Source organism: Hyaena hyaena, unplaced genomic scaffold (genome assembly GCF_003009895.1).
Source record: "Hyaena hyaena isolate Hyena2069 unplaced genomic scaffold, ASM300989v1 scaffold_347, whole genome shotgun sequence".
Lineage (NCBI taxonomy): Eukaryota > Metazoa > Chordata > Mammalia > Carnivora > Hyaenidae > Hyaena > Hyaena hyaena.
In genome coordinates this window covers 1,182,549-1,210,173 of record NW_024080979.1, presented here as the reverse complement: position 1 = coordinate 1,210,173, position 27,625 = coordinate 1,182,549, and the positions used below count along the sequence as shown (strand labels likewise).

Genomic DNA, 27,625 nt, shown 5'->3' with positions numbered 1-27,625 from the left:
AGACTGAAAATGCCACAAGATTTCTTTCCAGCAGGTTGCACTGTAGCATAGGTGACCATTTTAGAATTATCAGAAATATTTTCAGTGCCTGTAATTAGAGGAAACAGAAGTAGAATCTCCCAAGTTTAATAAACTTAATTCCAACATAAAGCATTAAAGAGACACTGAGCTCCAATCTCAACTACTCTTTCAGGAGATGGTTTCTTCTCTACTCTCAAACTCCAGTAACTCAGCCCCACTCAGCAGCTCCCTGGTTGGTCTTTGGTCCATAAAACCAAGGATTTTTATCTTACAGACTTTAGGTGCATAACAGTTAAGAACTATTCTGTTCACTGATGCTTAAACTAGTGCATTCATTCACTATCCTATCACCCTGTTAACTTTTCTCCAGAGCGCTGATCTGAAATTACCCATGGTCACTATCATATCCCTACCACACTGAAAAAATGATTCATCATTCTGCTGACCAGCAACAAATTAATGATACTCCCCAGAAACCTTCAGTGAGCCTCCCCTTCCCTCTAGCCATCTCAGAATACAGGGCTCAATTCCACACAGTGCATGTGGTCTCTAAAAGCAAGAGCTGGGGGTCAAAACAGGTGGACTCAGCCCTGTCATTTACTGGCAGCTGAAGGAGCTCTCACTGGCCACAGATGAAAGAAACAATTTGTGCATCGGTAAGTATGACAACACATAGACATAGTGAAATCCTTAGTAAGTCTTTCAGTCATTTTGGAAGAAGCTAGTAAAGCAACTATTTTGAATGTGCTAAGAAGAAGAATCTGTCATGCATCCTGACTTTCAAGCCCTGCACCAGGCTCTGACAGTGCAGACCCTGCTTAGGATTCTGTCTCTCTTTCAAAAATAAATATAATGATAAAAAAAAAATTAAAGAAGGGTCTCCCATGGTTTTTGTTTCTTTCTCTCTTACCCCCCATATGTTCATCTGTTTTGTTTCTTAAATTCAACATATGAGTGAAAACATATGGTATTTGTCTTTCTCTGCATGACTTATTTCACTTAGCATAATATACTCTAGCTCCCATTCACGTCCTTGCAAATGGCAAGATTTCATTCTTTTTGATGGCTGAGTAATATTCCAGTGGGTGTCTCTGTGTATGTATGTGTGCGCGCGCTCGCATGTACGTACATGTGTGTTTATCTCTGCGCACATGTGCACCACAAATTCTTTATCCATTTATCAGTCAATGGGCATTTTCAATAGTTTGGCTATTGTTGATAATGCTGTTGATGATGAACACAGGTGCACATACCCCCTTAAATCTATACTTTTGTATCTTCTGGGTAAATACGTAATAGTGCAGTTGCTGGATTGTAGGGTAGTTCTATTTTTAACTTTCTGAGGAACCTCCATATTGCTTTCCAAACTGGTTGCACCAGTTTGCATTCCCACCAACAGTGCAAGAAGGTTCCCCTTTCTCTGCATTCTTACAAAAACTTGTTTCTTGTGTTGATAACTTTAGCCATTCTGACAGGCATGAGGTGGTATCTCATCGTGGTTTTAATTTATATTTCCCCGATGATGAGTGATGTTAAGCATCTTTTCATATGTCTGTTAACTACCTGTATGTCTTCTTCAGAAAAATGTCTATGCATGTGTTCTGTCCATTCCTTAAATGGATTGTTTTTTGGGTGCTGAGTTTGATGAATTCTTTATAGATACTAACCCTTTATCAGACATATTTTTAAGTATCTTCTTCCATCCCATGGGCTGCCTTTTGGTTTTGTTGACTGTTTCCTTAGCTATTTTATCTTGATGAAATCCCAACAGTTCATTTTTGCTTTTGTTTCCCTTGCTTCTGACAACGTATCTAGTAAGAAGTTGCTACTGCCAAGGTCAAAGGTTGCTGCCCGTGTTCTCAAAGATTTTGATGGTTATCCATCTAACATTTAAGTCTTTCATCCATTTGGAATTTATTTTTGTGTATGGTGTAAGCCAGTGGTCCAGTTCCATTCTTCTCCATGTCGTGGTCCAGTTTTCGCAACATCATTTGTGAAGAGGCTGTCTTTTTTCCATTGGATATTCTTTCCTGTTTTGTCAAAGATGAGTGGACCATATAGTTGTGGGTCCATTTGGGGGTTTTCTGAGTTCCACTGATCTATGTGGCTGTTTCTGTGCCAGCACCATACTGTTTTGAGGACTACAGCTTTGTGGTATAGCTTGAAGTTTGGAATTGTGATGCCTCCAGCTTTTCTTTTCTTTTCTTTTCTTTTCTAGAATCACTTTGGCTATTCAGGGTTTTTTGTGGTTCCATACAAATTTTAAGATTGATCGTTCTAGCTCTGTGAAAAATGTTAGGATTGTATTAATGGGTAGATGCTTTGAGTACTAGACACTTTAATAATGTTTGTTCTTCCAAGCCATGTGTGGAATGCTTTTCCATTTCTTTGTGCCTTCTTCAATTTTTTTCATAAGCTTTCTATAGTTTTCACAAGTGTACAAATCTTATACCTCTTTGGTTAGGTTTATTCCTAGGTATCTTACGCTTTTTGATGGAACTGTAAATGAGACTGATTCCTTGATTTCCTTTTCTGGTGCTTTATTATTGGTGTATAGAAATGCAACAAATTTCTGTACATTGGTTTTATATACTGCCACTTTGCGGAATTCAGGTATTCTAGCAACTTTTTGGTGGAGCCTTTCGGGTTTTCTACATAGGGTATATTATGTTGTCTGCAAATAGTGAAAATGTGACTTCTTCCATGCCAATACGGATGTCTTTTATTCTTTTTTAAAAAATTATCTATTCATTTATTATGAGAGAGTAGGAGACAGAATTTCTGTGCTGTCAGTGCAGAGCCCAATTTGGGGCTTGATCCCATGAGCTTATGTCCTGAGCTAAAATCAAGAGTCAGATGCTTAACAACTGAGCCACCCACACACCCCAATGGATGCATTTTCTTTCTTTTTCTTGTCTGAATGCTGAGGCTCAGACTTCCAGTACTATGTTAAATAGTAACAGTGAGAACAGACATCCCTGTCTTATTCTTGACCACAAAAGAAATGCTCTCAGTTTTCCCCCACTGAGGATAATATTAGCTGTAGGTCTTTCGTTTACGCCCTTTATGATGTTGAGGTATGTTCCACCCACCCCTACCTTGTTGAGGGTTTTTATCAAAAATGAATGCTGCATTTTTTAAGCTTATTTATTTCTTTTGAGAGAGAAAGAGAGGCAGAGAGAGAATCCCAAGCAGGCTCCATGCTATCTGTGCAGAGCCTGGTGTGGGGCTTGATCTCACAAACTAAGATATCTTGATCTGAGCTGAAATCAAGAGTCAGATGCTTAACTGACTGAGCCATCCAGGTGCCCCTTCTTCAATATATTTTTTTAAAGAATGAATGCTGTATTTTGTCAAAAGCTTTTTCTGCATCTACAGGATACATGACAGGATGGTATGGTTCTTATCCTTTTCTCTTATTATTTTAATTATTTTTCAACATTTATTTTTGAGAGAGACAAGAGACAAGAGACAGACAATATGAGCAGAGAGAGACAGAGACACAGAATCCAAACAAGCACCAACCTCCAAGCTATCAGCATAGAGCCTGATGCTGGGCTCAAACCCAGGAACCATGAGATCATGACCTGAGCCGAAGTCATACACTTAATTGACTGAGCCATCCAGGCGCCAATTTTTTTTTTTACTTTAGAGACAGAAAGAGCACAAGCAGGGGAGAGGGGCAGAGAAGGAGAGAGTCTCATGCAGGCTTCGAATCTGGCACAGAGCCAGATGTAGGGCTCAATCCTACAACTCTGGGATCATGACCTGCGTCAAAATCAAGAGTTGAAGTCTCAATCAACTGAGCCACCCAGGCACCCCTCCTTTCTTTTATTAATGTGGTAGATCATGTTAATTGATTTGCAAATACTGAGCCACCCCTACAGCCCAGAAATAAATCCCATTATCATAGTGAGTAATTCTCCTAATGTACTGTTGGATTTGATTTGCTAATATCTTGTTTAGAATTTTTGCCTTCAGTGAACTCTTTTTTATTTAAGAAAAAATTTTTAATTGAGAGCAAATCAGATTTCCCTTTAAGTTAGAGAGAGAGAGTGTAGTGTGTGCATGCATGTGAGCAAGTTGGGGAGAGGCAGAGAAAGAAAATACCAGGCAGGCACAGCTCAATGTGAGAACTATGAGATCATTACCTAAGCCAAAGTCAGATGCTTAACCGACTGAGCCACCCAAGTGCCTCAAACTCTTATTTTTTAAAAAGAGATAAGACATCCAAATAGAAAAGCTGGCAAAGTAAAGAAACTAGAAATTTACAAATGAAAAACTAGAAACACTGAATAAATACAAAGGGGGAAAGTTTAACCTCATTTATAATCCACTGCAAATTAAAATAATGACTTATCCAATTGTTTTAGCTACACTGTTGAGAACTCACAAGAGGTTAATTAGAATGACTGTAACAGCATAAATTGGCAAAAACCTTCCAAACATCAGTTAGGAAATATGCATCAAAACATATATACGGTTTTTCTTAATTAATTTATTTGGTGGGGGGCAAGAGTGAGAGAGAGCGAGCGAGCGGGGAGGGACCAAAAGAGGGTGGGGGGACCCTCCACACTGTCAGCACACGGCCTGACACAGGGCTCAATCTCACAAATGTGAGATAGTGAGCTGAGCCAAATAGAGTGTCTTACTTAACTGAATGAACCACCCAGATGCCCCCAAAATATATTTTAAGGCACCTATTGATACACTAATTTGAAATCTGTAAGTTCATGTTCCAGAAATTTTATGCTCATTAAATGTTCCTTGCATCATTAAATATAAAAGTAAAAAAGAAAAACCCTGCAAACATCATAAATGTCCAACAATAGGAAACATTAAATAAACTGTTCAATTTAGTAAAATTTCATTAAATAATCATGGTCATAAAGAACTTTCAGGAAAAAGGACCATGCTTTAGAATGCACCGTTAACCTTAAGATTCCTAATGAAATGGCCTGGTAGATATATCAATTTTCCAATCAACATTTAAGAAGATTACAAAGATTGACACCAAAATATTATCAATCCATATTACTGAAGTTAAGTGTTCTTTTCCTTTTATTCTTTTCTCAAAAATTTTGGCAATGAATACAGATGACTTTCCTATCTGGAAATATAACACGCCATATACACACACTATTAGCTAAAATGACTAAAGAATTTCAGTAACTCTAACTCTACAAAAAACCCTGGGCAACTCATGTAAGCTTGTAGCTCTCTGGGCCTGCTTCTTCAGAGATAAAACTCACAAGCTGAACTAGATGAGTGGCTTTCAAACTGTGAAACTGTGCATGTAAAGTGCTTTAGTATCTGGCCCCGAATGAACACTTGATATATGTTAGTGCTGTTTATTACTAGTAACCAAAGAATCCCAGCACTGGAAAACAGGACCTGGCAAGAAGCGTGAGGATTCCAGACCCACGACTCTCCCTTCAACCATCTGCCTTTTTATGCTTTAAATACTGGACTCCTGGATATGATTCAAAATAAAGAAAAGGTTTCCACTATTTTAAAGTTCTAAAGCCACTTAAGTCGATAATCCATAAAGTCCCTTGGAGTATTATTATTCACTCTAAATGTTACATACACATCTGTATTCTCATCCCTTTGGCAAATCTGGAAATGTCCTTGGTGAATAAAAATCCAGGTTAGATATATTTGGCACGATTCTAAAATAATGCAAAATAACTATTAATTCTGAGATTCTACGATGGTTACCCCCAATGCATATTCATATTACAGATATTAGTTACTAAAACTTTTCTGAAAGTTGGCATTCTGAAACTCCCAGCATTCTTACACAATGCAAAATGGTGTATCAATGAAGAAAGGTATCTTTCAGGTAATCTTAAAAGTGCACCTCTTGAAGAAAAGAGTCCTTTAAGCAGTGGAAAACTCCGTCTTAAGCGACTGGAAAGCAGCATCAACTTCTGCAGTCTATCCACTACTCCATGAAGACATGCTCAAAGACCAGCTAAGGCACGGTACTCTGCGCACCTGTACGACATTCCTCCATGTTAAATAGCGCTTCACGGCAAACTGGTACAAATAACTCTGAAAACCAGAGAAAGAAAGCCCACCAGATAAACTACATTCCCTTCTAGCCTGACAATATTTTATTCCTTGACCTTTTCCAATTTTACAAATGAGACCAAAGATCAAGTAAATACCAGTGGTTTCCATGAGCATCAAGATTCCTATTAATCTAAATAAAAAAGGTTAATGACAAGATAAGGAAAAACTGGCTGCAAGGACAAGGCGGTTCAAAGACAGGGTGCCAATCCTTTGAGAAGTCCTCAATTCAGGATGCGTTACAAGTGTGGTACAGGTGTGGACATGTCGTCTCTGATTACACCCCATTTTAGTTCCAGCCCACCAGCCCCCATTTACTCCTTCCATGACCTTAGGCCAGATATGCTACGTCTCAAGATCTGTTACCTCATCTGCAGGTTCAATACATACTCTACAGGGCAGTCCAGAGGCTTAAATAAGAATGACTAATAGGAAAGGAGTAAATATTGTTGACACCCTCCCCACCTCCATTATACCTAAAAATTAGACTCTGGTTTGGTTCTGTTTTTTTCTAGATGGGGGGAAGAGCTGCCAGAATAATTCATAGTAGGGGTGCCAATCCCCCCAACAGCTCTCAAAAGTAGGTTCACAAGTCCCAACAAATCCACAAGCTCAAAACTATTTCCATAATGGTAACAAGAAGCCATGTGCCCTTTTCTCGTACTGACAACGTACATTAATGTGAACAGGCGAGCACTTCACATCAACCGGCTCCAAACTGCCCCCACCAGCGGCTGCTGCGCTCTTCTCTTAACCTGCAGTTAAGATAATGGCCGTTTCACTTAATAGTGTTTTTGACCAAGGAGTGAGTCATATATATTATTAGATCTCAAGCCTGGACACACGTTCAGTCGGATGAAGCAGGAAGCCCTTCTGCTGCATACATTCATCTCAAGGAAAGCCCCTGTGGGAATGTGCTGGTTGCAAAGAAAACTAGTCTTTTCACCTGGCTAGCAGAGGAGCCATGGTTCTCCAAACTGGGGTACCCGGCAGACAGTCTCAAAAACTGATGAACTGAAGCTCCTGCTTTAATACAAACAGCTGATTCCAAGGACAGAGAATGAGTTGAAGGATTTTTTTTCCATATATTTCAGCCAAAATAAGATTCTGTGACAGACTGAAGGCAAAGCGTATATAAGAATCTAGCTTCTGGGAGCCTGAGTGGCTTAGTCAGTTGAGCGTTGGACTGTTGATTTCAGCTCAGGTCATGATCTTAACAGTTCATCGGATGGAGCCCTGCATCAGGCTCTGTGCTACAGCACAGAGCGTGCTTGGAATTTTCTCTCTCCCTCTCTCTCTCTGCCCCTCCCCTGCTTGCACATGCATGCATACGTGTGTTCCCTCTCTCAAAATAAATAAACATTTTAAAAAACCCAGAATCGGGGGCACCTGGGTAGCTTAGTCGGTTAAGCATCCTACTTTCGCTTAGGTCATGATCTCGCAGTTCGTGGGTTCGAGCCCTGCATCAGGCTCTGTGCTGACTGCCAGCTCAGAGCCTGGAGCCTGTTTCAGTCTGTGACTCCCTCTCTCTCTCTGACCCTCCCATGCTCACGCTGTCTCTCTCTCTCTCTCCTAGAAATAAATAAAACATTTAAAAAAAAACCCAGAATCTAGCTTTTATTAAGCAAGACATTAATGAGATTGACAAAAATGCAGAACAATGTAATTCCTGTTTTTTATTTTGTCACTTAAAAATATGCTATTTTGTTAATATTTAATGGTTTACTACTGTTCTTTCAAATTGATATTTTCACAATTTCTCAATTTTAATTTCTAACAAAATATTAATAACTATAAACCACACTTTAAAGAGCTCTTTAGCCACCTCAATAGTTTTCAAGTCTCAAGGAGTCCTGAGAGCAAAACGTTTAAGAATCACTATCTCTACAAGTATCAAGTTCCTTCATTCATGCTATTTGAATAATCAGAAACGTCACTCAGCACTTGAACTTTTTATGTTCTGTCACATCCGTAATAGCAAACAACTTTACTAACCTTTAGTTTACCCTCAGTTATCAATATGCTATCTTTAATTAACCTTTTGTTTAACATTTTTCTTAACTTAAAAAAATTTTTTTGTAAAATTAGTTTATTTTTGAGAGAAAGAAAGAGTATGAGCAGGGGAGGGGCAGAGAGAGGGACACACAGAATCCAAAGCAGGCTCCAGGCTCTGAGCTGTCAGCACAGAGCCCGATGTGGGCTCAGACTCACAAACCATGAGATCAAGACCTAAACAGAAATGGAGAGTTGGAGGCTTAACCAACTGAGCCACTCAGGCCCCCCTTTAAAAAAATTTTTAGGGGCGCCTGGGTGGCTTAGTCGGTTAAGCGTCCGACTTTCGCTTGGGTCATGATCTCGCGGTTGTGGGTTCAAGCCCCGCTTCGGGCTCTGTGCTGACTGCCAGCTCAGAGCCTGGAGCCTGTTTCAGAGTCTGTATCTCCCTCTCTCTCTGACCCTCCCCTGCTCACACTGTCTCTCTCTCTCTCTCTCTCTCCTAGAAATAAATAAAACATTTCAAAAAAAAAATGTTTAAGACATGCTCCTCACACCTCCCTTGAGAATGTGAGTAAAAGCTCTAACTCTCTAGAAAACAGAATTCAAGCACTACAGAATGCATGCAACTTCTGGGTACAAGCAGCATCCTGCAGCCTGAGCCTCTAACCACCAGTATGGAACCCCTGCACTGGAGGGGAAGGAGAAGTCAGTGTTCCACATACCCAGAGTTCAGTTACTGCACCCCCAAGACAGTCACAGATCAGATGATTGATCATAAGCCAACTTATAAAACAGGAATTTACATGCATGAGTAAACTCATGTTTTAAAACAAAACCTAGGCAATATTTTCAAGTAAGCCAAGGAATTACATCTTTTTATTCTTTTTTTTTTCCCCCTTATACAGAGTATGTACACGTGCATGAGCTAGGGAGGGGGCAGAGGGAGAGAATCTTAAGCAGGATCCACACTCAGCCCTAACCCCAATGCACCACTTGATCCCACAACCCTGGGATCATGACTTGAGCCAAAATCAAGATGCTAAACCGACTGAACCACCCAGGTGCCCCCAAGGAGTCACAACTTAAAACTAAAATCAACACAAATCCAGGGGAGTAAAGATAAAATCTATCATATATTTAAAAACAACTTAACTTACTCAATATTTCAAAAATGACTGGAAATCACAGTTAAGAAAACGTTATGTTCACAAAGCACTTTACCCTTTAGAAATCTTAAAATTTCTTAAAATTTAAGAAGACTTAAAATTGTTCACACTGCAAATGTCCTTTCCAACATAGCTAAAAGTTATAATCAAAATACAGTGATCTACCATTGAACATTATCACTCAGAATACAGCCTCCAGGTATTTATGATTTCATGAACTTTTTAAAATATTCATTGTAGTATTATTATGGCTTAAAATTACCTTCTTGTCTCATCCACATTCTTTAAAATTTTTTAATTTTTTTTTTTTTAAGAGAGACAGAGACAGACACAGAGAACAAGCAGGGGGGGGGGCAGAAAGAAGAAGGAGACACAGAATCCGAAGCAGGCTCCAGGCTCTGAGCTGTCAGCACAGAGCCTGATGCAGGGCTCAAACTTGTGAACCACAAGATCATGACCTGAGCTGGAGTCGGACACTTAACTGACTGAGCCACCCAGGCGCCCCTCTTCCACATTCTTAAAAATTTATTCAAGTAAAACATTAATGATTAACTTTAACAAGCTTTAGTTTTTATTGTCAACATCCAGCATTAAATTTAACCCAGGTGAATATAATTATTTAAATTATATTAAATTATTATTAAATTACTTAAATTATTTAAAGCTTTATATTTATAAAGCTTTAAAACACACACAAGGGGCACCTGGGTGGCTCAGTTGGATGAGGATCGGACTCTCCATTAGGCTCAGGTCTTGATCTTATGGTTTTTGACACTGAGCCCCCTGTCAGGAGTGGGGAATCTGCTTGGGATTCTCTCTAGCTTTCCCCTGTGTCCCTCCCTCCCCCACCTGCACTCTCTCCCTCTCGAAGATAAATTTTTTAAAAAATCTAAAACACCCACACAGATGAACATATAGTCCCAACACACAGCCACACTGACTCCATCAAAAGACAGAGGGCTGAACTGGAAGCCGACATTCCTTGCTGGCTCAGCACCTCTCATCTTCAGTTCCTTAATGCCTCTACTGCAAAAATGCTACCAATTTAATCATGTGGAAGAGAGGAAAAGAGGAGCTACATATGCAAAATGTTTACATTAAACAAGCTTAAAGCAAGTTTATGGGTATAATTTCTTTAGAGAATTTCATTTATTTTTTTAATGTTTGTCTATTTTTGAGAGAGACTGACATAGCACAAGTGGGGGAAGGGCAGAGAGAGGGAAACATAGAATCCAAAACAAGCTCCAGGCTCTGAGCTGTCACCACAGAGCCCGACGCAGGGCTCGAACCCACAAACCATGAGATCATGACCTGAGTCAAAGCCAGATGCTTAACCAACTGAGCCACCCAGGCAAACCATCACTTATTTCTTTTAATGTTTATTCATTCATTTTGAGGGAGAGAGAGAGAGAGAAAGAGAGAGGGGAGGAGGCAAGTGTGGAGGGGCAGAAAGTTAGGGAAACAGAGAATCCCAAATAGGCTCCTTGTTGTTGGCACATAGCCCGATGCAGGGCTCTATTTCACGAGCCTCGAGATCATGACATGAGCCAAAATGAAGAGTCAGATACCCCAATGAGCCACCCAAGTGCCGCTAGAGATTCTCATTTAAACAGGGGGGCACCTGGCTGGCTCAGTCAGTAGAGCATGCAACTCCTGATCTTGAGGTCATGAATTTGAGCCCCACATTGGGCACAGAGATTACTTTAAAATTTTTTTAATTAAAAAAATAAAAATAAAAAATACATTAATAGTTACTTTGAGAATAAATTACAGAACCTTTAAGTTTTCAGAAAAGGAAACCAGTAAGCCCACTTCACAATACTAAACTACAACAGGCAAACTAAATAGATCCAATAAGAGGACCCAGAAACCAAAATAAAATCCACACTAATTTAATCATTTGATCATCAAGTCATGATCTCCTGTTCGTGAGTTCGAGCCCCGCATCGGGCTCACTGCTGTCAGTATGAAGGCTGCTTCAGATCCTCTGTGCCCCTCTCTCACTCTCTGCCCCTCCGCGTCTGACGCTCTCTCTCAAAAATAAATTTAATTTTTTTTAAATAATGAAATAAAATAAAGTTATATTTATAAAGCTAAATTTGCATTCAAGTGACAAACCCCTATTTACGACCAAAGCCAGACTGTGGCCCCCAACAACCCTCTCATACAAAGCTTCCCCTCAGAAGTAAATTCTAGATAGACCCACATACTTATACACAGAAGTAACAGTTTGTACACCAAGACCATCCAGTGGAGAAAGAATGGTCCTGGTGGTAAATGGCGCCGGCACAAATGGAGATCTACAATCCAAAGAACTTAAGTTGGAATCCTACTTCCCACTACATACAACACTTAACTCCAAATGGATCAACAACCTAAATATAAGAGCTAAAACCATGAAACTCTTAGAAGAAAATATAAGGATAAAGATTCAGGACATTGAGTCTGGCAATAGATTCCTAGATTATACTAACAGAAGCATGTGCAACAAAAGAAAAAGCAGATCCATTGGACTATCCAAATTAAAAACCTTTCTGCATCAAATGGCATTATCAAGAAAACAAAAAAATTGGGGCACTTGACTGGCTCAGTCTGTAGAGCATGCGACTCTAAATCTCAGCGTCAAGGGGCGCCTGGGTGGCTTAGTCGGTTAAGCGTCCGACTTTCGCTTAGGTCATGATCTCGCGGTTCGTGGGTTCGAGCCCCGCGTCGGGCTCTGTGCTGACTGCCAGCTCAGAGCCTGGAGCCTGTTTCAGTCTGTGACTCCCTCTCTCTCTGACCCTCCCCTGCTCACGCTGTCTCTCTCTCTCTCTCTCCTAGAAATAAAAAACATTAAAAAAAATTTAAAAAAAATAAATCTCAGCGTCATGAATTCATGTCCCACGTGGGGCCTGGAGCCCAGTTAAAATTAAAAGAAAAAGAAGAAAGCAAAAGACAACCTACAGAAGCGATAATATTAATAAATCATACATCTGATAAAGGTCTAGTACCTAAAATAAATAATAAGCACAACTCAGTAACAACAAAAATGTCAACAGACATTTCTCTAAAGATCTAGAAGTCACCAACAAGCACATGAACGGATATTCAATGTCATCAATCATCTAGAGAATGCAAAAACCACAGTGAGAGACTACTTCAAACGAAAAAGGACAGCTGTAATTTAAAAAGGATGGCTGAAGGTACCTATGGTGTTCAGCTGGTAAGTGTCCGACTCTTGACTTTGGCTCAAGGTCATGATTTTGAGATCAAGTCCCTCACTGGGCTCCGTGCTGGGAGTAAAGCCTGCTTAAGATTCTCTTACTCCCTCTTCTTCCCCCATTTGTACATGCTCGCACGCTCTCTTTCTCTCTCTCTCTCTCAAATAAAATTTTAAAAATTTAGAAATGGAGAGTAGAAAAGAAGGAAGGAGGAAGGAAGCAAGAAAGGAGAAACTAGCAAATGTTAGCAAAGATGTGGAGAAACCTTCATATATTGCTGGAGGGAATAGCAAGTAGTGGAACCTCTGGAGGAAACAGTGTAGTGATTGCTCAAAAAAGATGAACGCAGAATTATAACACAACGTAGGAGTCCCATCCCTAGGTTTATAACCAAAAGGTGAAAACAGGTACTCAAATACCTATATACACATTCATCCATCAGTGATGAATAGATAAACTGTGGCTTATACATGTAATGGAATATTATTCAGCCATAAAACGGGATGGACTACTGATTCACGCTACGACTGGATGAACCTTAGATGCATTATAGGAAATGAAAGCAACCAGACACAAAAAGGTACATGCTGCATAATTCCACTATATAAAATATTCAGAACAGGTCAATCCAAAGGGACAAAGTGCAGACTGGTCGTGGCTACGACTGGAGGAAGCAGCAGCAGCAGCAGGGTACAAGTGTTTAATGGGCATAGGTGTCTTTTTTCGGGGGATGAAACATTTTGGAACCGGTGGCTGCAACATTGTGAATATCTAAGTGCCACTGAACTGTTCACTTTAGAATGGTTAATTTTATGTTGTGCGAATTTCACCTCAGGTTTTTTTTTTTTTTTTTTTTTTTCAGTTTGCATGGATGTCTCATCTGCTAGTGTGTACATCCCACCTCAGCCAGAATGCTCTCCCCCGCTCAGAGTTCCCCTCTCAGTACCTTAGGTCTCCCTGGTTCATGGCTCAGATGCAGCTGGAGAGAAAACACTGGGGCAAAAATGATCTATGAAAACAAACTTTAAGAACGTATATTTACATAAAGACTGAAATTTTATGATGGGGGAAAAAAGCTCTAGAGAAATGTATACACTAAAAGTTCCTTAACAAAATCCAAAAACAAATGGAAGGTGAGGCTTTCTGTGAATACAGACAGTGACAAACATTCAAGTCTGCGTTACCACCATCAATGTTTGAAAATGTCAGGCAGCAAAACTTCCTCCTAAGTTTCAAACTTCAAACCACAAGGCAGAACAGCACAGAAATTTCTCTGCACCACCTACCCGTATTTCATGTTTGAGACACTGCAGGCAGTCTAGTACTTTCTCAAGAGCTGGTTCTTAAAGCAAATAAAATTATAATACTGGCACTGTTCAGAAATGTTAGGAACAATAAAGTCTTTCTTCTCAATTACTTACTATGTAACTTACTCAGCACCCAAGTGTACAAGATACTACATACTAACAAAGAACACAGGGGAACAGTGTTTGGTGCTTTAGAGTTATTTTAAGGATAAAGTGGGAATAGCACATTAATTTCCAAGAAGTGGAAAAAAAAAATCTTTATCATGTATTATATCAATTTATGTATCTTCAACATTATAGCAATGATCTAGGGACCCATCACTCACATTTTTCCCTTAGTGGAGCCAAGCAAATTGGCTGAAAACTTCACCTAAGGAAGCTTTTTTCAAGGTATGAAATATCACCTCAAGTATTCATGATAGAAACAAATTTTTGGAAGGATCCAAACTGCTTTTCCTTAAAAGTACTCTGACCAAATGATTCATAACCAAAAAGCTAATAAACATGAAGCATGGATAAGTACACCTTTTGACTGAGGAGGGATGCTACTGACATCTGCAGGGTTTGTCCCTCAGGCAGCGTGCCTGGGGGTTTCCCATTATCATCATTTAAGGCCCAATAATGCTGCCATTCCTATTTAAAATCCAATATGTGTGTACACTGAGGTAGGTACATTATGAAGTTAACCGAAGCTATTCATCAGTAATAATCATGATAGTTTCATTCAACCAAGATTCATGATTCTCAACTGTAACACCCCAAAAAAGTGCTCTCAACATCCCTACCTATACTAATTTGATGACCACGTGATTTAAGTCATCCAAGACACTGATAAAATCATTCAGCAAAACAGGATCAAAGACAAAGTGTTTCATCTCAGCATTTAATGAACTCTTTGAAAGTAAAGTTAGTGATTAAATCATTAATACGGTGGGAGAGCAGGTGTTAAACTATCAAGGTGTGCAATGATATAAGCCACATTTCTCGAGCCCTTCAACAAAGTATAAGAGACTACCACATGCCTTGCTCAAATGAAGACCAGGTTTGGCTTAGGTGGCTTGCTATACCATTCTGTCCACATGCATAAACCAAGAGCCAGAATGCCAAGACAAGTGAAGTTCACACACCATCTCCATGGGTGAGCTAAGACTGGAAACCAGGTCTTCTGACAAACACAATTCCTTTTTTTGACAAACTCAGTTTTGAAAAAAATGAATTCATGGCATTATTTAATGACATCATCTTTCCCTAGTTCCTCAAGCCTTAAAAAACCAAGAGGCTATCCTTGACTCTTGTCTTCTCTCACACCCATCAGTAAATCCAATCAACTTTTCCTTCAAATGAAGTCCCCCATCTGACCATTCTCCCTCCTAAGACCAGCTGCTCACACCACCGGCACAACCCGCTGAGGCTAGCTGCCGCTGCAGCCTCCTCCCTGAAATCCTGCCACTCTACAACCCATTAACATACAGTGGCCAGAGCGACATTGTTGGTTTTGTTCTTCCTTTTTCAATTTTAAAACAAACTTGTAGAAAAGCACAGTACAAAGAACTTTCTTCCCCAAACCACCTGGGAGTCAGCTGCCAAGATGCTCCAACACCCCCAAATGCTAAAAACAAGGGTGGTCTATAGACTACAACAAAATCAACAAGATCAGAAAATTAAGACTGCTATATCACTATGATTTAATCCTCACCGCCTCCTCCAGGCCACCCCTTACACACGGTGGGGACATCATGGGCCCTGACTCTCCATGCAGTCTACTCTCCCCTCTGGATACTCTCCTCACCCTCATCAAGCTCTAAAATCCCACAGTGGCTGACCCCATCGGAAAGAGCTCTGACTCCAGTGACATCTGTCATGCCCTCCCAACATGGACACTGTGTCCCAGGCCACCCTCCCATCTCACTTGGGCCAACATGCTTTGTGCCACAACAGCTCCACATAACCACTCCTCATGCTATGTGCCACCTAATGGTTTTAGGACAGAACTGTTCAGAAAAGAAGAAAGAGAGAGTGATCACTTCTCACTCTCTGGCTCAAAATCCTCCAATAGCTTTTTCATCTTTCCCTGAATAAAATCCAAACTCTTTCCGACGGTCCAACGGGTCCTATAAATCTGTCCCCTACCTCTCTACATCATCTGATCCACTCGATGTTTGCTGGACTTTATTCAAACATACTAAAAACTCTTTCTTGGGGTGCCTGAGTGGCTCAGTCAGTTAAGCATCCAACTTTGGCTCACATCATGACCTCAGATTTCTTGGGTTCAAGCCCCACATCAGGCTCTGTGCTGACAGCTCAGAGCCCAGAGCCTGCTTCAGATTCCGTGTCTCCCTCTCTCTCTACCCCTTCCCTCGTGCTCGGTCTCTGTCTCTCAAAAATAAATAAATGTTAAAAAAAAAATAACCCTCTTTCTTATGCCAGGGCCTTTACATTGTATTCTCCGTCTCTCTGAAAGCTCTCCCACCTCTCCAAACCTTAGTAAGTTCAAACCGTATTTCCTAAGAGGCTTCCCCATCCACCATTCCCATATCCCCATCTACCACTTACCTTTATTTTCTTTATAGTACTTATGACTGCCTCATAGTACAATACATATTTATTTATATCCCACAAGGACAGAACAGCTTCTTATTTACTGTTTTATCCCCATATTTAGAACAGTCCTTAATATAAACACATGAATGTCTGCATGATGGCTGAATTCCTCAAGAATCTATCTTGGTCAAGAATCCATCTTGGTGACAAAAACCAAGCAAACATAATACCATTGTACATCTATATGATATGTGTAAAGATGCTAGAAATGGCAGTATAATTTAAAATATTAGTGTTGACACTTTACATGATGCTTTAAAGTATACTATTACTTGCAGTAATTCCAAGCAATATCTGTGTTGCGTTTACTTTCTCTTCTTCACAGACAAAGCTCAAAGAAGTGCAATGATGTGCACAGGCAGTAATTGACAAGATCATGACTGGAACCTGGACCTTCAAAGTACAATTAATTACACCACGCAAGCCCCTCTGTATGGGGACCACTAGTCAATCACTCTCTTAATTCCCAACAGCCTTTCCTTTGAACTTCCAGAATTACTGGAATGTTTCATAAGAACGGCGAGAGGTGCAGAAATACTATAATTTTCAATGCTACCTACAAATTTATGTCTTACTGAAAGCATAATGCACACTCTGACTACAGGTTTATTGCACTATAGCTCTGTTTTTATAAAGAGTTCAGGCAAAAGACCCTTGATAATGGGCATTTTATTTTAGTACCATATTCCAGGAGTCAGCAAACTATAGCCCACCACCTGTTTCTGTAACAACATGTAAGCTAAAAATGGTTTTTACATTTTTAAATGGTTGGGTGGGAAATAATCAAAATAATAGTATTTCATGACAGCCAAAAATTTTAAGTAACTCTGAGTTCACTGTCCATAAGTCTGACTGAAACACCCTCACATTGATGTATTGATTTCCCATGGCTGCTCTGCACTACGGTGGCAGGGTTAGGCACAAAGATCATGTGGCCTGGAAAGCAAAAACCATTTTACTATCTGGTCCTTTCCAGGTCCTCTGTCAACCACTCCCACACTCTCCTGGTTCTGCACCCCCCTCACCAACATACTGACCTCCAAGAAACTTCCCCTGATCTCCTCCCTGCCAAGGTTGGGTAAGGTTCTCCTGTGGCACCAGATTGTTCTCCCATCGCTTTGCATCCATGTACCTGTGTACTGTCTGCTACACAGCTGCCTCCCCAACCAAGTTACAACACAGAAGGAGAGAACCACATCAGCTTGTTCATTATTATATCCCAGTGCCCAGCAATACCGTCCACAGTAGGCACCCAATACCTGCTGAATGAATGGAAGGGCAGAAAGTACTAAATTCAGATGAGTTGATCTAAAACATCTTGAAATTTACAAGAAATTTCTGCCAGAAGATACCAGAAATACAGACACCAGACTTACAAAGAAGACTCTATTCCCTGGTTCATTCCAGTCATAAACCCTAACAGTGCACAAAACGAATCAGGGCAGGAGAGGAAACCAGAGTGGGCTGGGGGATGAGCAGGGAGAGGTTAAACTAAAATGCAGGCCAGTAGTAAAAGGTATTAACAACAACAACAACAAAAACAGGAACAACCCAGGTTCACAAGCTCAGATGTGAATCTTCACAAACTCATCTACAGAAGAGACTGCTGGCTCCTTAACTTCAACTACCACCTCCAAAAAAATCTTTCTCCCACATTGCCTTTACATATTTCACCATGTCACACTGCCTATTAGTCATCTAATTTATTCACTCACCTTACAAGAATCTCTTTTTATAGAGTTTTTTAAAAAAATAGATCTAAAAAGCTAAAGAAACAAATTGCTCAAGAAAGCTAAATAACAAAAATTTCATGCATTAATGTGGACCAGACAAAGCAGTTTTGATCATGAGACAAGGGGAAAAAAGAGAGAGAGAGAGAGAAGGTAGTTTAAGGAAATGAAGCCATCAAGGGCTGAGGCATGAAGTTCTGAGATCAGAAACTTAGGGAAAACTGACACCAGGAGAAAATAGACCCAAAGGGTAAAACTGATGGAAAAGGTACATAAAGGGAAATGGGAGGTGTCCAATAAACACACTTATTTCAATTTCCCCTCGGTCAGACAGGCATCCTGCAGAAAAAGGGGAAAGAGGGCTCATCTCTACAATGTTGTTTAAGAACTCTGCTGGAGCAGGAAAATGTCTTCTCTTCAAAAGAATGACAACTAATCAACGTAAAAAGATACTAAGAGAATTAGACCAACCCATGGTTGAAAACAATGATGCAGGCAAGAAACACCAAGGGATGTTAAAACCATTGCATAACTCTAAGAACAAATATCTACGTAGTCTGAAATTATCTTATGAATTTAAAAAGGGAAAAATCTCTACAATTAAAAAACCTGATACTTAACCACATGATACTTAACATTAGCAATAATGAAGTGTCTCATGTGATAATAATGATGCACTGAGAAGGGGACACCATGACCTATGATGTATTCCTGTCAAAAGTATTTAATCTGATTTTTCATCATTACAAATCAGACAAATCCAAATTAAGAGACTCTTCTATAGAACAACTGGCTTGGGCTCTTTAAAATGCTCATGGCCATTAAATAATAAAAATGAATTAGCCTGGGGGAACTGTTCCAGATCAGCCAGCGCTACTGAATTCTCAAATCACTAAAAGACCTCAAAATGTTTGCTATTGATCCAGGGTAAGAGAAGTACACAATTTAGAGTTCAGAAATTTTTATAGGAACTTGATAGTAGAATCTAATTTTTAAATAAGCCTTTATTCTATGTCTTCATTTCTTCCATTTTACTTTTCTAGTAACTTATTGTTGTTATTTTAGACAAATTATTGGTCCATAGCAGAATGGAAATGAAAGGGGGGGAAATGGTCCTTCACCACAGAGTTTCAGAAGTACTATTCCAGATTAAGGAGAACTGAGACATGACAACTAAATGTAATGTGTAACCCTGGACTTACATTATATATGTGTATGTATATGTGTGATTATACATGTATGTAATATATAGTTTTACATATATATATATATTCACACAATATTCTACCAATGTTAAATTTATACACACACACACACACACACACACACAGTATTCTATCAATGTTAAGTTTCCTGAGAGTGATAATAACACTGCAGTTGTATTGTAGGAAAACATCCCTTTTCTTAAGAGACATGTTTAATTATTCAGGGTAAAGTTAATATGTCAGCAGTTCTCGATGTCTATTCCCAAATGACTTAGCAAAGAGTAAGTTGTAGGATTGATGGGATGGGGTGGGGTGGGTGGGTGGTAAGATAAAATTTAAATTCAGTTTAAAAATATGAAACCTGGGGTTCCTGGGTGGCTTAGTCGGTTAAGCATCCGACTTTTGCTTAGGTCATGATCTCGTGGTTCATGAGTTCGAGCCCCGCGTCGGGCTCTGTGCTGACTGCCAGCTCAGAGCCTGGAGCCTGTTTCAGTCTGTGACTCCCTCTCTCTCTGACCCTCCCCTGCTCAGGCTGTCTCTCTCTCTCTCTCCTAGAAATAAATAAAAAAACATTAAAAAAAATTTTTAAAATATGAAACCTAAGTATAAATATGACAATAATATAAATTTAGAGTTTAAGCAAAATAACAAGTAGAAACCACATAGAATATTTTCTATAACTTGATCCTATGATAGTAAAATTCACATGGGTTTCACAAAAATTAAATAATTTAAGTGGTAATTATATATTCATGGATACCATAAATAATTTAAATTATATTTTTATGGGGACCAGGTTTTCAAAATATAATAGTTTAAAACTAGATTTTCCTATTTTAAAAAGAGAAGGCATCAATGGACTAAAATATAAAACCATATTCTACATTTAAATTTTTAACTACCAATAGTAACAAATGACTCAATATATGATACTGTAGTTTAAAACAAAAGGAATTACCTGAATATACTTCATTCTACTATATTCCACAATAAATTTCAGATGTGTCAAAGAAATAAATATGAAGAATAACCCATAAAGGGGCGCCTGGGTGGCTTAGTCAGTTGAGCATCAGGTCAGAGCCTGAAGCCTGCCTCGCATTCTGTGTCTCCCCTCTCTGCTCCTCCTCCACTCATGCTCTCTCTTTCAAAAATAAACATTAAAAAAATATTGAGAATAATCCATAAAAACAAATACTGATCCTAAAAGCATATCCTACCTCTGGAGAAAAGGAAAACTCATTACTACAGAATGAAGAGACAGGAAAGATGAACAGAAAAAAGTTAAAGGAGTTCTGACATGTAAACATTAAAGCTTTAAAGTTCATTCATTCAGCAATTCATTTGACTTACTGTAAGTTCATAGAACATTCTAAGCGTGGGTGCAGGCCCTGAATTTTCAGTCTGAATAAAATACACATGGCCCCTGGCCTCATAGAGCTGCAGTCTAGTAGGGAACTGAGCACACAGCACAAATAGCAATGGAATGTTCTGGTAAGCACCAGAGAGGAAAAGACAGACTGCCCCAAGAAAAGATCTATTGAGGAGGCACTGTATATGGGATGGTCATGAAAGAATTCTGTAAGACACAATTTCAAAGCTGATACCAGAAGAAATAACAAGAAACCAGAAAACAAAGAAGAGAGAAAACAGCAGGTCAAAAAGGCCAGAGACAGGACTGAGACCAGGAGACCAGGAACCATACCAGTGGATACAGGCAGCTGATAAAGAGGATATTGATATTCCAAAGTATCAAGAAAAACACAAGTTCCTATACATCACTTCAAGGGAAATGTACATTCCTGACAGCCACCTGCATTTATCCACCTAACAAAGCTGAATGAAATACAAAGCCAAAAATCTGAAGGGCAAGAGGAAAGAGAGAGAACTGTATGCTTGTGTGTTCTTTAATCTAAAGACAATCGAGGAGCCAACACTGCCGTGCCCGCTCTTGTGACATGATGGTGGCTTACTGGCAAGAGGCTGGACTCAGCTACCTCCCATATTCCCAGGTTGGTGCAAAAGCAGTGAGACCTGCGCAAGACAAAACTCAAAGCAAATGCTGAGAAGACTTCCAGCAGCACCATAAAAATTGTGAGAATGAAAAAGGAGTAATCTGGGGTGCCTGGGTGGCTCAGTTGGTTAAGCGTGCGACTTCGGCTCAGGCCACGGTCTCACGGTTCGTGGGTTTGAGCCCCGCGTCGGGTTCTGTGCTGACTGCCAGCTCAGAGCCTGGAGCCTGTTTCAGATTCTGTGTCTCCCTCTCTCTCTGACCCTCCCTTGCTCATGTGGTCTCTCTCTCTCTCTCTCAGAAATAAATGAAACAATTTTTTAAAAAAAGGAGTAATCTACCCTGACTAAAGCTTGAAATGTTACATTTTCAAGGTGAAGATGTGTGGGTACATGTTATGGCAGACTGAAAACTATCTCACTTCATGGGGGTAAGAATGTCTGACAATGTCAATAAAGGGAAGTACGGTTCAAAAAAATAAAGAAAAATAAAATCTAAAAACAAATGATAGAAACTATAACATTGCTCATATCTTTGGACTTCACATAAACTTCTATTTTCCAAAAATATTACTCTTCCTCCCTCCCCATAAAACTAAGTATGCAAAATATATTCACAAGAAATGGTATTTACAAAATAAAAAAGAAACGAGCAAAAAGCCTAAATATGTGGAACTACGTAAACTGTAATGAGTGAAATTAGAAATGTACATGAGTGTAGGTTAGAAAGTACCCAAAATATATCAAGTAGTAAATAATGACATTTAGCTTGTATATATGGACAAAACATAAAAAGGTTTATACACTTTGTGTTGAAGGGACAATTAACATTTTGTAACCACCGACTGCTTTGCTCAAGATTATGTTCAGTTGTATCTTTTCTAAATCAACAGATTAAAGAGCTGAAGTATTATAACACTCCTTTTCCTTTTCCAACTCTTTAGAATTAAAAACTGCTAATATTATTAAAAAACAGCTAATTTTTTTTAAAGGCTAACCTTACCCTTTAAAACAAACCTGGAGTCCTAACCTCTTCCCCTACATCTTAGCAGCAGTTATGTTCTGATGGAAAGCTGACAGTCCACTCCAGGATACTTTCATGAGACAGAGAACCCAAGGGACGACGCGGGGACACAGACACACATCCACCAACAGTGTACAGTCCTGGAGAACTATTATAAATGGTATTAGGCTTTTCTCTCATTTGACAAATTGATGCAATACTAGAAAGTAAATACAGTTGCTGATATAAATAACAACAGATGTAATTCATTTATAACATTACAACATATGAATACATTCCCCACTGATTTTTCCCAATTTGTTCTATCACACAGTGATTTAATATGAAGTGTCTGGGGTTTTTGTGGGTTTTTAATTTTAATATAAGCTTATTTTTAGCAAGTTAAACACTGCTTATTAACCAGATTATTAAGCTTTTAATTAAACAAGGCAAAAAAAAATAATTCCTCAAATCATAATTATTTGGATCCACCAGGTAATAAATCAAATACCTACATTATCAGTTTTTGAGTACAACTATAAATTAATCATCCAACTATTAAAAACCAATCACAGCTTTAAAAAGAACTATGCATATCATACAAAAACAAAATCTATACCTTTTTTCAAATTAAAAAGCATGTATAAAGGACATAAGTAAAATATTTATTTGTAGAAAAATAGCAAATGTGCTTTATTTATGACATATTATTTTTCCTGAATTTCCTTAAAAATAAGCTCAGGTATTGATTTGTTGCCACCTACTGGTTAAATTCATACTCGGATAATATCACTGCACATTAAAAGTTCAGTATGGTTAATATAAAACACTACATCAAAAATATCTTAGTAATGATCTTTATAAAATTTTACTAAACTACTCTGATAAACTCAGCTTTGGAGAAGTTGTTTTTTGGGGGGAAGAAGTTTTTAAAGCTACGCCATGAGTTAATAATATCTTGACTTTTAAAAATATTCTAGGGGCGCCTGGGTGGCTTAGTCGGTTAAGCGTCCAACTTTCGCTTAGGTCATGATCTCTCGGTTCGTGGGTTCAAGCCCCACGTTGGGCTCTGTGCTGACTGCCAGCTCAGAGCCTGGAGCCTGTTTCTGTCTGTGACTCCCTCTCTCTCTGACCCTCCCCTGCTCACGCTATCTCTCTCTCCTAGAAATAAATAAAACATTTAAAAATATATATTCTAACATAATTTTCATTAGTGTGTTGGGAATGTTTAAAAATTAAAATATTATAATTTGTGAAAAATATAAAATTCTTAATTAAAATATTTTCAGAATGTTATTCTTATTTATAACTCAAATGTTTATATTATTAGCTTTCCAGAATATTAGAGTTAGAGAACTTAAGACACTGTCATCTTTTTAAAAGTTAATATGTCAGAATCAGGACCCTCTTCAAAAAAAATAAAAGCCCACATATTACATTTGTTCATTCTGCATTTTAAAATATCTTTTACTCTACAGCAGTCCTTCACCTCCTTCCTTTTTTTTTTTTTTTTTTTGTTTAATACGACCACTGGATAAAGAATCCATGGTCCCAATGCACTTTTTAAAACCCCTCTTTTACTTACCCGTATTTACAAAGCATACCAAACAAATGGAACACATGGAGTTATTTCTGGATCCCAATTCTAAAAACTCAAGTCTAAGAAGTAATTGTGGAAATGTGAATACAAGATTGGGTTTAGATGACCACAGTCTAAAAGGGCAGAGAGAGGGGGAGAGAATCCCAGGCAGACTCCATTCTGTCAGCACGAGTCAGACACTCAACACCTGAGCCACCCAGGTGCCCCGGTATCTCTTCTTAGAAGGGCACTAATCCCACTGTAAGGGCTTCACCTTTATGACCTTATCTTAATCTAACTATTTGCCAAAGGTCCCATCCCCAAATACCATCTCTTTGGGGGTCAGGACTTCAATATCTTACCTTGGGGGAACACAGATCAGTCACTAAAAGATTTGTACATTTTCTTACACAATCACAAATCATTATCATATCCAACAAAGTAACAAAACTGAATTTAAGTGACAGCTACTTGCATTTAATACGCTATTAACTCAACTTCTAAGTTTGAAATTTCTCATTATTAAAAAATAGCTTTAAAAAAGAATGTATGAAAATACTTTTCAATGTAATTCCTGTAACCAAAACCTGGAATTAAAATGTTTTAAGATAAAATACTAGTCTGAAATTATTACAAGGCAAAAAAAAGAAGGTGACTTGAAAGTTTATCTTTGAGTAAATTTGGTAAGAACTGTTACAGGATTTTTAAAATAATTCATCTCGCCTAAGAGTATCAAGCTAAAAAAAAAAAATTGCTGACCTTACATACTCAATGTTCTAACTAACCTGTCCAAATTATTTATCTACTTAAATGCCCTCAATTATGAAAAAGATATTATTTTTGGATCCTATTGTAATGAGAGTGTCTTTCCATTATATATCCAATAGGTTATTACTGAAATATTTTTAAATTATTTTTTTCTGTTTGGAATACTTCACTTGCCTTAACACTTCTTAATTATAATTTTCACAATAGTCTCAGATTCTTCAAACAGACTATCATCTGAAAATAATAAGCTTCACTTCTTTCTAATTTGTGTATGTTTGTTTGTTTTCCTTGTATGACTGCACTGACATTTCTAAAATAATACTAAGCAGGACTCCTGGGTGGCTCAGTTGGCTAAGCATCTAACTCTTGATCTCAGCCCAGGTCATGAGCTCCCCATTCCCGAGTTCAAGCCCTGCCTCTGGCTCTGTCACAGAGCCTGCCTGGGATTCTCTCGCTCCCTCTCTCTCTCTCTGCCCTTCCCCCACTCATAGACTTGCATGTGCACACATGCACGCTCTCCCTCAAAATAAACTTTCATATTTATTTATTCATTTATTTACTTCTGAGAGAGTGTGTGTGTGTGAATGGGAGAAGTGACGAGGGATAGAGGATCTGAAGCAGGCTCTGTGCTGAGAGCAGAGAGCCCAATGCGGGGCCTCAAACTAACAAACCGTGAGATCATGACCTGAGCCAAAGCTGGTTGCTCAACTAACTGGGCCAGCCAGGTGTCCCAAAAATAAGCTTAAAAAAAAAAAAAAAAAATCTACTTAAAATTCTGTGTGACAAAGTGGGAAATGTGCATAAAGAACTGGTACACATCAAAATATGATGGCTATCTCAAGAAAAAGCACTTGGGTAACTGAATTATATGTGGAATTAGCCACTTTTTTTTCATGGAACATCATCTTTACTTGAAAAAAACAACACAAACAATACTTATTCAGACTTGGCTACAGGAAAGACATTTTCTATTAAAAAATAGGAAGTCTAGCAATTAAAGGAAAACAGATGAAAGTATTTGTTGCCAATGACAAAATTCAAGCTTTCACGAGAAGTCTGTAAAACTTCTATCTGCCACCATAAGCAGGACAGGTCTCCACACTTAAAACTCTTCTGATGAGACAGTAATGAACATTACTTTGGGATACTTACTGTATAATGACATGTGTCAACATTTGGAAGTTCTGCATAGCTCATTTTCCAAACGACCAAAACATGACATCACAAAATCATGTGTGGGGCAGAGTCATGTAATGTACAAGGAAATCAACTGTACATTACAGATTTTACTGTAGTAGGAAAGCTCATCAATATGGGCCTAGATTCCTCAACACCACCTTTCTTCCAACACTTGCCAAGTGTCAGTGTAGCCATAATACCTTTGATTCTCTAAAAAGTCCATTAAAATACTTTTTTCCAACTACCTATTTGTCCACATTTTTTTCATATATTTACTTCAAATATATCACAAGAGATTGAATGAAGAAATAAATGTGAGAATCCAACTGTCTTCCATTAAGTCAGACATTGAAAGCCACTTCAATCAATGTTTTGAAAGTTATTTTTCATTTTAAAAAACGTTATTTATGTGACTACTTTTTATTTTTATTTTTTAATGTTTATTTAGAGAGAGTGAGAGGGAAGGGCAGAAAGAGAGGGAGAGAGAGAACCCCAAGCAGGCTCTGCACTGTCAGCACAGAGCCCAACGTGAGGCTCCATCTTGAGGAACCACAAGAGTTCATGGCCTGGGCCCGAAATTAAAAGTCAGAAGCTCAAACGACTGAGCCCTCCAAGCATCTCTGTTTGTTTAATGGTAAATATTTCACTTCCTGCTCTCTGGCATATCAGTGTTAAAATTACGTTATTCCGTCAATCACAGAGGCGTACAGCAACGAATACAAAAATGAGAGAACTTCCACAAAACGGATGGCCATTCTCAAACAAATTTTTAATTTTTTTTTAATGTTTATTTATTTTTGAGAGACAGAGTGTGAGCAGAGGAGAGACAGAGAGAGAGGGAGTCACAGACTTCGAAGCAGGCTCCAGGCTCCGAGCTGTCAGCACAGAGCCAGACACGGGGCTCAAACCTACGAACCGTGAGATCATGACCTGAGCTGAAGTCGGCTGCTTAACCAACTGAGCCACCCAGGTGCCCCTCAAACAAGATTTTTTACACACCAGATTTCTACTCACAAAACAGCTTTCCACTGGAAAGAAAATCGTATCATAAGAAATATGTTAAAACCAGACAAAACAGTATGTAAGAAAAGTACATGTTTACATATCAATTTTCAAAGCAATTCTCGGTCCTTCACACATTTTACCTAAACAGTATGGGAGAAAGGTTAACCATCAACTTGTCACAGCCAACTCCATTCAGAAAAGGAGAGGGAGGGTTGTGAGAAAGTTACAGGGGTGCACACAGAGCCAAAAAAAAGGAAGGCCAAAGGGGCAGAGAAGGGTCAGGATGCAGGCAGTCCTGGATGATCCAGACCACATCGTTCCGGTCCTATTCCGAAAGGGCAGGATCTCCAGTCACTGGGCACAGGGTTCAAGTTCTAGGGAGCAAACTCCAGGTTTGGATTAAGTTAGGTGCCGAGGGAGGGCAGCGATTCCCTCATGCCCCTACCCGCACTTCTCCCAGCACTCTCAATACTGAATGACTCCACAGAATGAAAGAAGGGTGTCCTTTTCACAAGACGATGGAATGACCAACAGCAAAGAAACAACACGTGCCCGCCAGGCAAGGTGAGTGAAGTCACTGTGTTTTTTAAACACACTTGAGTTTTGTAACTGACATTCTAGAAATCCACCACCTTTGACATAAATATAAAACCACACCGAGAAGATGTGACACAAGAGAAAATGGACAGCAGTCCAGTTTCTTACTAATCCTCGTCTTCATTTCTTTCTGGTTTCCACAGAGATACGTAATTAGATACATACCTCCTCAAACCAGTATAGTAAA

The 27,625-nt window shown here is 38.9% G+C and overlaps 1 protein-coding gene and 1 pseudogene across 7 annotated transcripts in view; one reads left to right on the top strand and one right to left on the bottom strand.

Moving 5' to 3' along the window:
- SRPK2 (SRSF protein kinase 2) overlaps positions 1–27,625 on the bottom strand; it is a 255,049-nt gene that overhangs the window by 193,227 nt on the left and 34,197 nt on the right. The window lies entirely within an intron of this gene.
- Positions 21,244–21,412, top strand: LOC120243586 (annotated as a pseudogene).